The sequence below is a fragment of the Tachypleus tridentatus genome, chromosome 1 (genome assembly GCF_004210375.1).
Source record: "Tachypleus tridentatus isolate NWPU-2018 chromosome 1, ASM421037v1, whole genome shotgun sequence".
Taxonomy (NCBI): domain Eukaryota; kingdom Metazoa; phylum Arthropoda; class Merostomata; order Xiphosura; family Limulidae; genus Tachypleus; species Tachypleus tridentatus.
This window is the reverse complement of record NC_134825.1, coordinates 142602973-142616931: the sequence shown is the minus strand read 5'-3', so window position 1 is coordinate 142616931 and position 13959 is coordinate 142602973. Positions and strand designations below refer to the sequence as shown.

At 34.1% G+C, this 13959-nt stretch overlaps 1 protein-coding gene across 1 annotated transcript in view; it reads right to left on the bottom strand.

Moving 5' to 3' along the window:
- Positions 1–324: 324 nt before the first annotated feature.
- LOC143225904 (uncharacterized) overlaps positions 325–13959 on the bottom strand; it is a 39104-nt gene continuing 25469 nt past the window's right edge. The window contains exon 2 of the transcript XR_013014196.1: positions 325–1578. The gene's annotated coding sequence lies outside the window, so the exon portion shown is untranslated. The remainder of the gene's footprint in view (positions 1579–13959) is intronic.

Below are 13959 nucleotides of genomic sequence, written 5' to 3'. Positions count from 1 at the left end.
TGACCTAAAGTAATAATAATAATACTCACGTATTGCACGAATAGGTTTCTCACAAGGAAGTATTGTCTTAGAGGTTATAAAACACGGTTTTGTGGTATTGACTATTAATATTTGAAGATTCATATTATTTTAGGATAATACATTACGCATGTTTTAGGTGTGTTTATGACTTAACATTAATAATTGTTCGTTTAAATATTGTGCCACGAAGTGTTATATTTACTGCTGAATTCATTGTTATCACGATCTCAGTTTTCACCTTTTGTTATCTATTAACAGTGTTATCAGTATGTAGTATTAATAGACGAAATTGATTTGGTTCAATTTTTGAGTAAAATGATTTATTTTTTTAGCGTACACTGTTTGAAAAACAATACATTATAAGTTTATATGACGTACTACACATTTTACAATACAGTTTACCCGAATAGAGGAAGAAAAATCATTTTAAGTAATAGTAAATAATAATTTATACACTCAAGCATTTATCGGTAACATACATACATTCATATATATATATATATCTTACAATTATGAAATAGCCTAGGGGAAATTTATGTAAACAAGTTGAAATTTTAGTACATTCTGTTCATATCATGCGTAGATTATGTACATAGGTCATACAAAATGAAAGTACATGTTTGTATCTAGTCCATAAAACGTGAAAAAAAGATCCTGGTGTCAACTGTTTCTTTAAACTACCACTGATACGCAAAATTGTTATAACAGTAATACAAGAAAGTTATCTAATTCAGATTTTTACTATACAGACTTGTTCTGATTTAATCCATGTGCAATAGGGATTTTTATTGTTCATGTTGTTTGAACAATTGTTTCCAAAGTAAACTTGAGGTCTATTATTTTTTAACACTCCTACGAAAAGTGGGGCCTAATAGGCCCCAGAGCAACTTGAAAGGTTATTAATATTAGGCTAATAATTTTGTATTTAAATAAAATTGCCATTTAAATCCATTAATGAATGGATTAACGAGATTCCCACTGTCCCTATCTACTATCTAGCGAAACCACAGCCAAGGGAATGGGCTTGGAGAAATCAGGACTAGAAACGTCTTTTCGTAGGAGTGTTAAGGAATTCCGAAAGATAAGCGATTTTTAGTATTATCACTACCGTAAAAAACCACCATATAGTAAGTATATTTTTTTTTAAATGACAAACTAAATCGATTTCCCAACAAGTGACGAATATTTCATTCAACAATAAAAGAGTTCCTATCAAAGAAGAACATAGAGAAAGGTGTATTCGGCACCTTGTTATTTGATGTAGAATGAATTACACCTACTACTCACCCGATGACATTTTCTTAACGACAAAGGAAATAAAGCGGAAATTTTCAACGTTTCAAACTTTGTTTTATTCTAACAGTTAGATCGATGTCATTAAATGTAAATGAAAAGTTCTCTTCTTTCCTACTTATGAACTCGGTATCACACTTTATTTACGCTGCTTAAACGCAAACGTTTAATATTCAGAACTAAATATGCGACTTTTCAATGATTTACGTTGACGTCTATATTTTCCGATTTATCAACTTTCCAGTTTCTTCATCGAAGTGAAATCTGTGAAAGAACAATTAAATGTTTCAAGCAATAACAGAAACGTTTATCTTAAGTCTTTAAAGAAATTCAACACATAATGTTAAAATATTTTATTATAGCATAAATTTCAATACAGGTATTTTATTAATATAAGAAGCGTTAGAATTTCGCTTCTTATATATAAAACACACTGTTTCACTAAACATACATAAAATTCTCTGAAAGTGGAAATCGACTGTAAACCTTTGGGTATGCATCATTAAATCAAGGTATTTGAAGTATGTATATAACAAAAAAGGAACCTAGACACACAAGACCTGACACTCAAAATATAGATGAACTCAGTATGCAACATCCAAAACACAAAGACGTTTAACGACCAGCATCTCAAAAAGTGACATTCAGTATTTAACAAGATAAAGCAGAGACAATCCGCGTCTAACATTCTAAACAGAGAGACACTCGACGTCTAAGAACCTAAAATTAAAAACACTCAGGTGTAATACCCTAAACATAGAAATATTCATCATCTAACAACCTAAACATAGGAACACTCAGGTCTAACATCCTAGACATATATATATTGTTTGTATATATATAGAGAGAGAGACGTTTAGTGTCTAACACCATATGGATCCACCTGTAGGTACCCTGGATATACAGTTCTGTGTATACCGTATTATAACATTATATGGTATGACAGAATATTAATTGTTAAAATTAATTAGTGAAACCAGATACTCTATGTATTGTATTAAACAGGCGTCTGTTAGACTCAAGGGAAATATGAAAAACAAAGCACGTCAAAGTCTTTCAGCGTCTGCATTGAACTGTTCCATGGATAAAATTCTAGGTGCTCTTATGTGGTTCAAATGTAAGTGTGAAGTCTTATAACGTCAAAAACGGGATTTCCATAACCGTGGTGAGAACCGGATTAAAGGTTTTATTGGCCCCAGACTCTTCAACTTATTGAGGCCCCCTCGAGACAAAATCTATAAGTGCAATACATGTAGAGTCATAGCTTGATGCATCCTAATTAGTGTGAGGCCTTGGGCTTCACCCTGGTACGCCCATGCCTTAATCCGGAGTTGGTGAGAACAACACAGATAGTGCATTATGTAGTTTTGTACTTAATCACAAACAAAGAGACAATAGCAGTAGGTTTTAAAGTGTATTAGACATAGTCGTATATTACGAAAATAAACAGTTATTTGTTTTATTAAAGTTATTATAAAACACCAGGAATAGCAAGTACAAACATAACCATGACACCTTAGTTGACAGAAGTAAAGAACAATATTTTTGTAAAGAAATACCTAACCAGGTTGAAATAAAAGTATTCAGATTTTAAAGTTAAAATGTGAAAAATAACGAATAATGTTGGTGGCACCATTTGTGGTTCTTTACTAGCTAGAACATTACTGAGTGAATGCCAATGTAAGTGTAAACGTTTACAAGATATTCTAATTCGATAATCATAATCTAATAAAAATGTTCCATGCGTAGTAAATAATGACATCAGTGAACTCTTGAGAATGTGTCTTGTGAAACAAAATACATACCGGAACGGCTCAAACTTTATACTGTCTGAGAAAAAACAACAAAAAAAAAAAAACATTTAATTCATTTCATTGACAACCGCCTTAAAAATTCCTAAGTCGGTTACTTTAGTTTAGGGGTGTATCTTGTTTAGAATTTTCGATATTTTTCAATATATTTTGTGAAACTATAAAACAAAACATTTAACTTCTCACGCCGCATACCGAAAACTCACGTTAGAGTGTTTTCAATAAGACACATTTTACTGATAATACAGAAAAAAGACTGTCTGTCTTCAATAAGGCATGTCGAACTACTACCGAAAACAGACGGTAGTGTGTATTCAGTAAGTTGGGTCAAACTGATATTGAAAACAGACGTTAATGTGTATTCAGTGAGATGCGTCAGACATCGAGTACACACGATACAATGTGTTTTAAAATACGGTTCATCATATATGAAAATATTTTCAAATAGTTCTTTAATTTTCTGAAAGGATACAATGATATACATAGTGCAGAATAAAATTGGACAGTACACTTTAAGAACATCAACACAATTCTAATTTGTTACAATCATTCTTGTTTTTATTCTTAGGACTTAATACTACAAGAGTGAAGATAATCCTTTATAGCTTTGTAAGTATAACACTCCAAGTACATACCATAGCTATAATAAGTTATACTAACCGAGTAACTCTACTAGTGGTCAATTGGGAACAAGTGAAAATCAGGTGACGAATGGTCAAGAGAATGATCACTGGTATAAAGTAAAACTTATGTTTAAAGTTGTAAATAGATGTATTTCGGGAAAATGTACTTTATTCTATTAAAATAAAGTGTATTAGTACATCATGTCAAATAGAAAAATAGTAACGATCTGAAGAGAAGTAAAATAACAAGATATAAAGCAGTGCATGCATCTAAAACTGAGGTCCTAATATTATGCACAACATTCCTAGTTTATTCATCTATACGATGCCTTAATCCAGCAAACATGTATCCAATGTTTCTTGAATCACACTTTCTCTTAGTTTACAAAAAAGTAGGGCCCGGTATGGCCAAGCGTATTAAGGCGTTCGACTCGTAATTCAAGGGTCGCGGGTTCGAATTCCGGTCGCACCAAACATACTCGCCCTTTCAGCCGTAAGGGCGTTGTAATGTGACGGTCAGTCCCACTATTCATTGGTAAAAAAGCAGCCCAATAGTTGGCAGTGTGTGGTGTCGACTAGCTGCCTTCCCTCTAGTCTTACACTGCTAAATTAGGGACGGCTAGCGTAGATAGCCCTCGAGTTGCTTTGCGCGAGATTCAAACAAACAAAAAAGTAACGTTCTTCGTTAATTAAGAAAAAATATTAATATAAAGCAATATAAGTGATATAAAACTTCTTTCTAACCTCAAATATTTAAGATTTTTATTAACATCAGCCCCTTTTCCATTATTTATTTAAGTTACAAAACTAATTCCCAAAAATAATATATATATAGTAATTTAAGTATTCCATCTAATTTTATGTGGCAGCCATTTTTAATTTTACATTGACACACCTATTCAACTATCGCCAAAATGGAAAAAAAAAAAAAAACTTCGGAAGAATTGTTAAGATAGTAAACTTTCAAAGGATACATTTAAGAAAGCTTTCTTAGGAATGATTTATTCCCCCAAATGCTATCATAAAATTGACTCATATCTCTGGCTTTAATTTTTCAATACTTTACCTATAAATATTTTTTCATAGTCTCCCATAGTTATTACGATTGAAATTTTTCTGTCTTTCTAGTTAGGATTTGTTTTGTTTTGGAATTTCGCACAAAGCTACTGGAGGGCTATCTATGCTAGCCGTCCCTAATTTAGCAGTGTAAAACTAGAGGGAAGGCAGATAGTCATCACCACCCACCGCCAACTCTTGGGCTTCTCTTTTACAACGAATAGTGGGATTGACCGTAACATTATACACCCCCACGGCTGGGAGGGCGAGCATGTTTGGCGCGACGCGGGCGCGAACCCGCGGATTACGAGTCGCATGCCTTACGCGCTAGGCCATGCCAGGCCTCCTAGTTAGGAAATATAGTTAGGTTACATATTATATATATCGAAACTTGGTGTTATCACTTTACCTATAATGAAATTTGATTACGATATAACTAAATAACAATGCGCTGAGTTTATATACCGCTCACTGTTTTTTGAGACACCATAATAAGCAAATTTGATAAACAGCACTTTCGTCACTGATAGTTGCAACGTGTGAAGTTTATAAACCACTGATTGAAGTACAGCTATAACAAGTAAAGTTAACACACCAATGTCTTGTCGTTCACAATAATAACACATACAGCTCATATGCCAGTCAGTGATCAGCTAGCTACAACACGTGAAGTTCACATAACGATGAATCCGTAACGTTAACTGTATTTGTTTTCTTTTTCTAGCATTATTAGAGACAAAAATAATTTTTCTACAAGATAAAATACTGATTCACTCCAAGAAGATACTGATTTATATCGTTAGAAATGTTTAATTCTCCAAGATATCTGAGAACTAGGGTAGTTAAGATAACAGCAGGATAAGTTATAGATTCTCACGGAAACCTTTGAAAATCAGTAACTTTCATAATACCTTAAAAGATAATATATCTGGCTTCAGTTTTAAATGAAACAAGAATGTCTGGTTTAGTTGGAATTCCGCACAAGGCTCTCTGCGCTAGCCGTTACTAACATATCAGTAATAGACTAGAGGGAAGGCAGATAGTCAACAACACCACCTCTTTATCTACTCTTTTAACAACGAATCGTGGGATTTACTGAAATATTATAACCCTCATACTGCGAGTCCATGAGAGGCGCAACAACACAAGTGAAGTTTTAAATAACCTTGGTAGGTTTTAACAAAACTGACACTCCCATCATCGAGCTATAAAAACATTAAAGCCATATAACACAAATATATATTTCTTTAGTTATGATACTTAAAATAATTAAGCGGTAATCGCAGTTTTCTCATATGCTATTTATGGCAAAACACAATTATTGCTATAAACGACAACCATAAGTTTATTTTTGTGTGAAGCAAGTGTCAGATGACCAGCCATGTGATCGATACGAAAATGAATGCAATTAAAACAATTTACTACAAGTACTCGGGTAGAGGCTTGATTGCTTTACCCGGACTGTGAACTCGAGGGTTCATGATTCATATCTCATTGCAGCAAAAATGCTTTCTGCGCTTAAGTGTCTTGGGTGATTTTTGGGTAGCTTCCTTCTGTTTAGTTTATTAACTCAATAATAACAATGATGTAAATTTAGACGCGATGTGTCAGGAATATTATTAATTAAAGTTTATTTATTCAAAATCAGGAACGGCTGTGCGCAGATAAACATTATAAAGGTTTGCACGAAAATTATAAATCAAACAATCACGATTGCTCATTTATTACTAGAAACTTTTTGGCCCAGTATATAATAGAAAGTCATATGCTCACCTCCGGCCCTGGAGCAAGTCATAGATCGATGTGGTATCTTAAAATGAACAAATCAATGAAATGCTGGAGTAATTTGAGACTCTCTTCCATTATAGCAGCTCCACTTTCGTCAGCACTCTGCTTTAAAGTTTAATCACATGCTGCTAGTGTTTTTCTCAGAGCAAGACATATATGATGAATCGCATGTAAATTCAATAAGGAAGCTAATCATTGCATTTCCTCGATACCTTCCCTTTCCAGGAAGTTGCTAACTCAGCGTCTTCCACTTCCTCAGCGGAAGGATAGAGACAATAATGCAAAATTAAATAGTTTAATGTGATTTTATTAATGAAAGTAATTACTACAGCACATATCGCATTTTAAAGTGTGTCCATACGAGGGCTGTTCAAAAAATACGCGGACTGTTTGAATTGCGCGGCTCCAGTTGGTTCCAGGGGAATCCGCTTAGTGTCGCTAGGTTTGCACAGATCAGCTGATTACGACGCCATTTCCCGATTGCAGATATCTTCATTTGTGGATTAGCTACGCGGTTTTAAGTGAAGTGCGATTTTTTTGTTTGGCGGATTTCAGAATGAATGACCTGAAGGAGCAACGACTTGCTGAGAAATTTTGTGTTAAACTTGGAAAAGCTGCGACTGAAACTTTTGCTATGCTTAACACGGCTTACGGTGATGTTGCTATGAAGCGTACGGCATGTTTCAAGTAACATGAACGTTTTAAGGATGGTCGACAGTCCATTGAAAATGATGAGCGTCCTGGACGTCCTTCCACGTCAACTGACGACCCACACGTCGACAAAATTAACACCCTGGTGCAAGCAAATCGACGTCTGACTGCCAGGGAGCTTGCTGAAGAGTGTGGGATATCAGTTGGATCTTGTTACGAGATTTTGACCGAAAAATTGAAGATGCACCGCGTTGCTGCGAAATTCAGCCCTCAGAACTCGTGAGTTTTTGGCCAAACACTCGATCACCGTTCTTCCCCACCCCCCTACTCACCTGACCTTGCTCCTTGAGATATTTTCTTGTTCCCCAAACTCAAAAGACCCTTGAAAGGAAAAAGATTTGAGACGATTCCCGAGATTAAGGCAAATGCGACGAAGGAGCTGGAGGACATTACAAAAGAAGCGTACCAGGACTGTTTCAACAAGTGGAAACATCGTTGGGATAAGTGTGTGCGTTGGGGAGGAGAGTACTTTGAAGGAGTCCCAGACCTGTAACTTCTAAATAAAGTACATTTTGTTTTATGACGTCAGTCCGCGTATTTTTTGAACAGCCCTCGTATATTACATATCATTCTTTCACTCACTTGGTAAAAAGAGGATGCACGCAAGAAACGATATTTATTATTATTTAGATGACAAAAATTGTGAAACGCTGAACTAACATTTTCATCAAAATGAGTGTCTTCGTTTAGATGAACTGGAAGAATTATATCAAGTAATTCCCTGCACCTACATATGACTAAACCAGATTGTTGCATGACTTCCGTGGTGCTGTGTCTTAGTACACAAAAGTCTACTAATACTGACTATACATCTTATCTCCTTGTTAATACTACCACCTACGTGTCTTCGTAGTAAACCTTAGGTTAAACCTGGTGTCAGCTACTCTCCAAATTCGTATATATCTAGATGTTCAGCTACAGTGTGAAGCATATTTTTCCTGTTACTAAAACATATTGTTTGGCCAATCCAAATGTTTTTGACAACAATACAGATGGATTACTTCATAGCGATTGATTAGAAATACGCACACCAATGGTTGTTTGGCATAAAGGCTATTTATGATCGTTAGTTTCCTGACTTGACCTCTAATCAATGTTATGACATATATGAAGTCAATATAGTCAAACAGTGGTTGTGTTGAAGAGTTATCTGACCAGCAGTTGTACTAGTCTAAAAGTAGGCGAACTTCTTGTTCATTATGAGTTTGTATCTGAACTGCAGATCCTTGAGTATAACTTTTTCTAAACAGTTTAATGCTCTCAACATTATAAAATGTGTGTAATGTTGAATCCCTTATGTGTTTCACTATCAATCTGTATCTCTAAATTTGGCTATCGTTCAAACTGCTAAGTGAAAACAAAGTGTGCGTCTCACTTTTATTTGCATTACACGAGGATGCACATAAGATCAATGACATATCGCCTAAAAACTTTGTTTGCATAAAAGTGAAGTCATAAGTAGCATTGATTTCGTTGATAGCAGGTGTGTCTTTTCATAACAACGGCTTACATAAATCCGGTTATCCTTTAATTGTTTTGAGTAAGTAGTCTATATGCATTTTAAAGGAAATGTGTAACACTGAAAGTACAATATGAGTAGTGTAATATATATAAGTATAACGATTGTATGATTCAAGGAACAGCTAATACGATAAAAATCAAACTATTTCTTATAACACTGCAGTATTATGTGTACTTAATCAAAGTTTGTGTTCCTGTAAATTCGTTACATTGATTTTGATTGTTTGGGATTAAGCACAAGGCTACCCAATGGGCTATCTGTACTCTGCCCACCATGGATATCGAAGCCCGGTTTCTCGCTGTGCGAGTCCGCAGACATTCCGTTGTGACACTGGGGGAGCCATCACTTTGATTTTTGTTTTCCTTAAAATTCTCTTCCTACAGAGATTTACCTATTAGGATATTACGATTATCTGGCGGTGGCGCGAGTTAAAACATTTTCTTTCTTATAATATCTCCAAATATTTTTATGATTATTTAGATAATAGCAAAAAAGATCTCTGAAACTTCAGCTGGTTGTGTAGGTCTTTATTTTCGATAGAAATCGAATGAAATGTACACCATTAATCTTCCCTTGAAATTATTCCAGTCATTTTTAATTTCAGACCTTGATGTTATATAGTAACTGTGGGATTTAACCATTCATTCACAATTTATAAAACAGTTCTAATGTAAGGTATGAGGTAATATACCAGTTTCTATTTTGGATGGATATTTGCTGTCGTAAATATATTTTCCGGATATCTTACCCGAATAATTTTGAATCTCGTAGAAATTGTCATTACATTGAGAAGGAGTTTATCTTTTTTAAATAGATGCAGTAAATTGTAGAAAAATATTTTCAATTTAATTTAATTATTAATAAGTAATAATTATTAAAACCAACATTGTGTAACTCACTGAGTATTATAATGGTTTATAAGATAATCTATTTGAATAGTTTAAGCTAACCTTTCGTAACCTAAAGCTAGAAAAGCATTGTGATAAATTCTTCCCAATATTCTCCCTCACTTCAAAGTGTAAGTAAGTTATGCACTTAAAGCCATCATGGTTTTATTACTTGATCTTCCAAGATGACATATTGACATTTATTCTACATCCTTCATTTACAAAACTGAATATTCTAGAGGCCTCCGAGATTTCTCTTATTTTAATATATGTGCTTATGTGACATATAACAAAACAACTAATAACGAAACGAGCTATTTACATAAGACACATTCACCTCCTTGTCAAATTTTTTCATCTGAAAAAATTAAACTCTTCGTTTATTTAACTTTACGAAAAATGTACACTGGTTTATTTTTATTTATCTCTAATTTTCTTAATGTTTCTGTTGTTATTATTTTAATGCAGAACTACGTAATGTTGTTATTCACGATCTGTCCACAGCAGGGAATCGAACGAGAGATTTTATTATTTTAACTTCATGAACTTACCAGTAACTCACCGGAGAACAAATTCCTTAATCAAACAAAATTTAACTAACTTCCTCAGCTTTGGACAATACATCATATTACAACAGTATAAATCCGACCAACTTTTTTCAAGTGACCACTATACTCACTACCTGTGTGGTATTGGAAGGTCTAAATCAAAAGAGTAATATTAATATTTGCTTCCTTCTGTCTCTTACTTCGAATATATTATTCGTGCTTACATTTTTTCATATTTTATTTGTGAAAAAATATTTTTTTCTATATGTTTTTACATTCGTAAATACAAGAATTTTATGTGTTACTGAGTTGCATTTAAAGTATCATAAACTAAGTTAAAATCTTAGTACGTAAGTAAAAGAAAATAAGTAAACCCGTAGCAAGTAGGAGGTCATGGTTATATTGTCGGTGGTGGTGGTTTATGGTGAAAAACGACACAATGAGCTAGCTGTCTGCACTTTGCCCACAGAAAGGAATCGAAATCTGAATTTTAACATGTTAAGTTCGGGAATTTAGCTTTGGACCAGGGAATGACGTTTTATATAAGAATGAAAGCTGCGTTGTGTTGTTATAGGTGTGTGTGTGTGTGCATGTACTAAAATATGTAAAATTTAAATAGCTAATTTTCTTATATTTCATGTTGTATCTCTTTGTGTATGTGTATTGTCAATTATCCGATTGAAAGTTATGGAATACGTGTTTCACACTGCAACTTATTCTTAATTTACGCTGCATCACTAATATAATGTCCAGAAGCATAAATTTTATTGTATCCTTTGCAGCTTACATGCCTATTGTAATATATTTAACCACAACTAAAATTTAGCTTCCATAGCATTACACTAAACCTTTCTTATACTCGCGTACCCTATAGGTTAGAAAGTTTACGTTTGTTGTTTAGGTCCAAGCTAATAGATCGGTTTTTGAATTTAGTGCAAAGCTTCAGAAGGGCTCTCTGCGCTAACCATCCATAATTTAGCAGTGTAAGACTAGAGAGAGGCAACTAATCATCACCAGGCACTAGCAACTCTTGGGCTACTCTTTTACCAACGAATAGTGGGATTGATCGTTACTATAACGCCCCCACGGCTGAAAGGGTGAGCACGTGATTGGGATTCGAACCCGCGACCCTCGGATTACGAGCCGAGTCCCTTAACCACCTGGTAATATCGGGCTCCAAGGTAACAGCAGGTTTGGTTACTAACTTACAAAAGTAGCTACTGTACTCTTATAAATAACCTACCGGTCCTGTCCTTTTCCTTCACACATTCCTGTTTGATGATTGAGCGAAATTAAAAACAAACAAAGCTACTCGAGGGCTGTTTGTGCTAGCCGTTCCTAATTTAGCAGTGTAAGACTAGAGGGAACATCATAACGACATATACACAAACCATCAAAAGACCTGAGCCTTGTATAAGACCTTCATTAAGCATAAAAGTTTACTACTCGTTCGTTCCAGTGAAAGCATTCTTAAAAGATTAAAAGCACTAACAAATATTTTTTGTTATTTACAAAGCGTATATAAATTATTCACGTTTGTCATATTACATATTTAAATAAACTGTCTATATTACCAAATTATTTTTCAAGTATTGTACAGATACATTAGTCAAACTTAAACAAGGTTACTGAGTTGATGTCAGATGACAAACCCTTCTTCCAAACAAACTAATACGTTTTAAAATGTCTTGTGGAAAACTAAGTTCATCATCTTTAACCATCTTATTTTACATTAAACGAATAAAAAATATGTTTCAGCTAACTGGCACACACTTACTTTGAAGTTAGATATGAATGTTTATGTGAAAACAGCTTTAGGTATAGTGTTACTTGTTTTTGGCTTCCTTAACCCCCTCTTAACATAGTGTGTGTTCTTATATCAAAGCCACATGGGGCTATTTGCTAAGCCCAACGAGGGGAATCGAACCGCTGATTTTAGCGTTGTAAATGCGTAGACTTACCGCAGCACTAGCGGACGGCTCTTAACTTAATAATGTTACATGCCTTTATGATTCTGCTTCGTTACCCTCTTCTTGTTCAGCTTGGTGATGCATATTTGTTTCGTTCTGATTTACTATGATTGACCAATCACCATTACACCTATATATATATCTACAGGTTTGAAATTGAAGGTTGTTCGTTGTGTTGTTAGACAATTATGTGAAATATTGTTGCATGTATAAATGTCGATTAATAAATTTTAATTAAGCATTACCCGATGTCTGTGTTTTTAATACGTATCTTTACGAGTACTGATGAATTCCAACCTAATAACGGAAAAGTTTGACAATAAAGTTTCATTTACAAATGTTCCGAAGTCAGACTCTAGTATCAACAGGTAGTTTGAATGTTTGTGCTATATTTCTTAACGCTTGTTGTCAATAGATCTTGAAGCGTGGTTCGTTTTAATATCTTTTAAAGTTTTATTTAAAATACTGTCATCTTTTTGCAAAAACAAAATTTATTGTTAATGTGTTTTGGTTTAAGATTTGAAAATTTTATGATTATAAAATATGTACATGTTTTTTTTTCGTTTTTGCAAAGTCATTTACTATTAGAATCTTATTTTCAGCTTGTTCATAGTTGAATTTAACTGCTTGGTCGAAAAAACAAAGTATGTGTTTTGATATATATCTTAAATGTTTCATTTAGCTTAATTGGGGATAAAAATTTACAGCGCTTTCATAATTTAGGATCTCATTTCTCGTAATTGAAGATTTTTCAATACCATAAATCAATATACATACAATAAATAATGCAATCTCCAAACATTTGGACATGGGTGATTAAGAGAAATACTGTTATCTTTAGGTAATGAAAAAAATAATGTGCTAGCCAGTAAAGTTGAATTCTAACTTACCAAGTTGAAATGTGAGAAATGATTTTCTCGTTAGCTTTTGAACATGTCAAGGACATATAACATAAAATGAATATTAACGAAGAATAACAATGATAACAAATAACTACCATAGAACAAACTACCACATTATGTGTGGTTTTAAAAGCTTCTATGAAAACAGAATTTGAAAATTCAAAACTTTTTTGTTTTGAGAGAATTGTTTGTTTGTTTGTTTTTGAATTTCGCACAAAACTACTCGAGGGCTATCTGTGCTAGCCGTCCCTAATTTAGCAGTGCAAGACTAGAGAGAAGGCAGCTTGTCATCACCACTCACCGCCAACTCTTGAGCTACTCTTTTACCAACGAATAGTGGGATTGACCGTAATATTATAACGCCCCCACGGTTGAAAGGGGCGAGCATATGTAGCGCGACGGGAATGCGAACCCGCGACCCTCATATTACGAGTTGCACGCCTTAACACGCTTGGCCATGCCGGGCCTGTTTTGGAAGAAAAATAGTATAACGCTGCCAGTTGAATTGTCTTTATCGATTACCTACGTTAACCTTAAAACGTAGGCTAACAAAATCGACACGTGTGTATATGTGTATTTGTTATTAATCGCAAACATGCATAAATGGAAACTACTACGAGCATCCAAACCTGAATCTTAGCGTTATAAGCTCTCAGACTTACCAGTAGTCACCCAGGGACAAGAGACGTATCAAAACGTACGTTGTTTCTTAGAAAATTAGGAGGAATTACTATTAAATATAGTGGAGAAAGGCTTGTTGAAACTACATAGGTATTGTATAAAATTAGTATAAACTTGCATTCACTTAATTACTTCGTTGCCACATA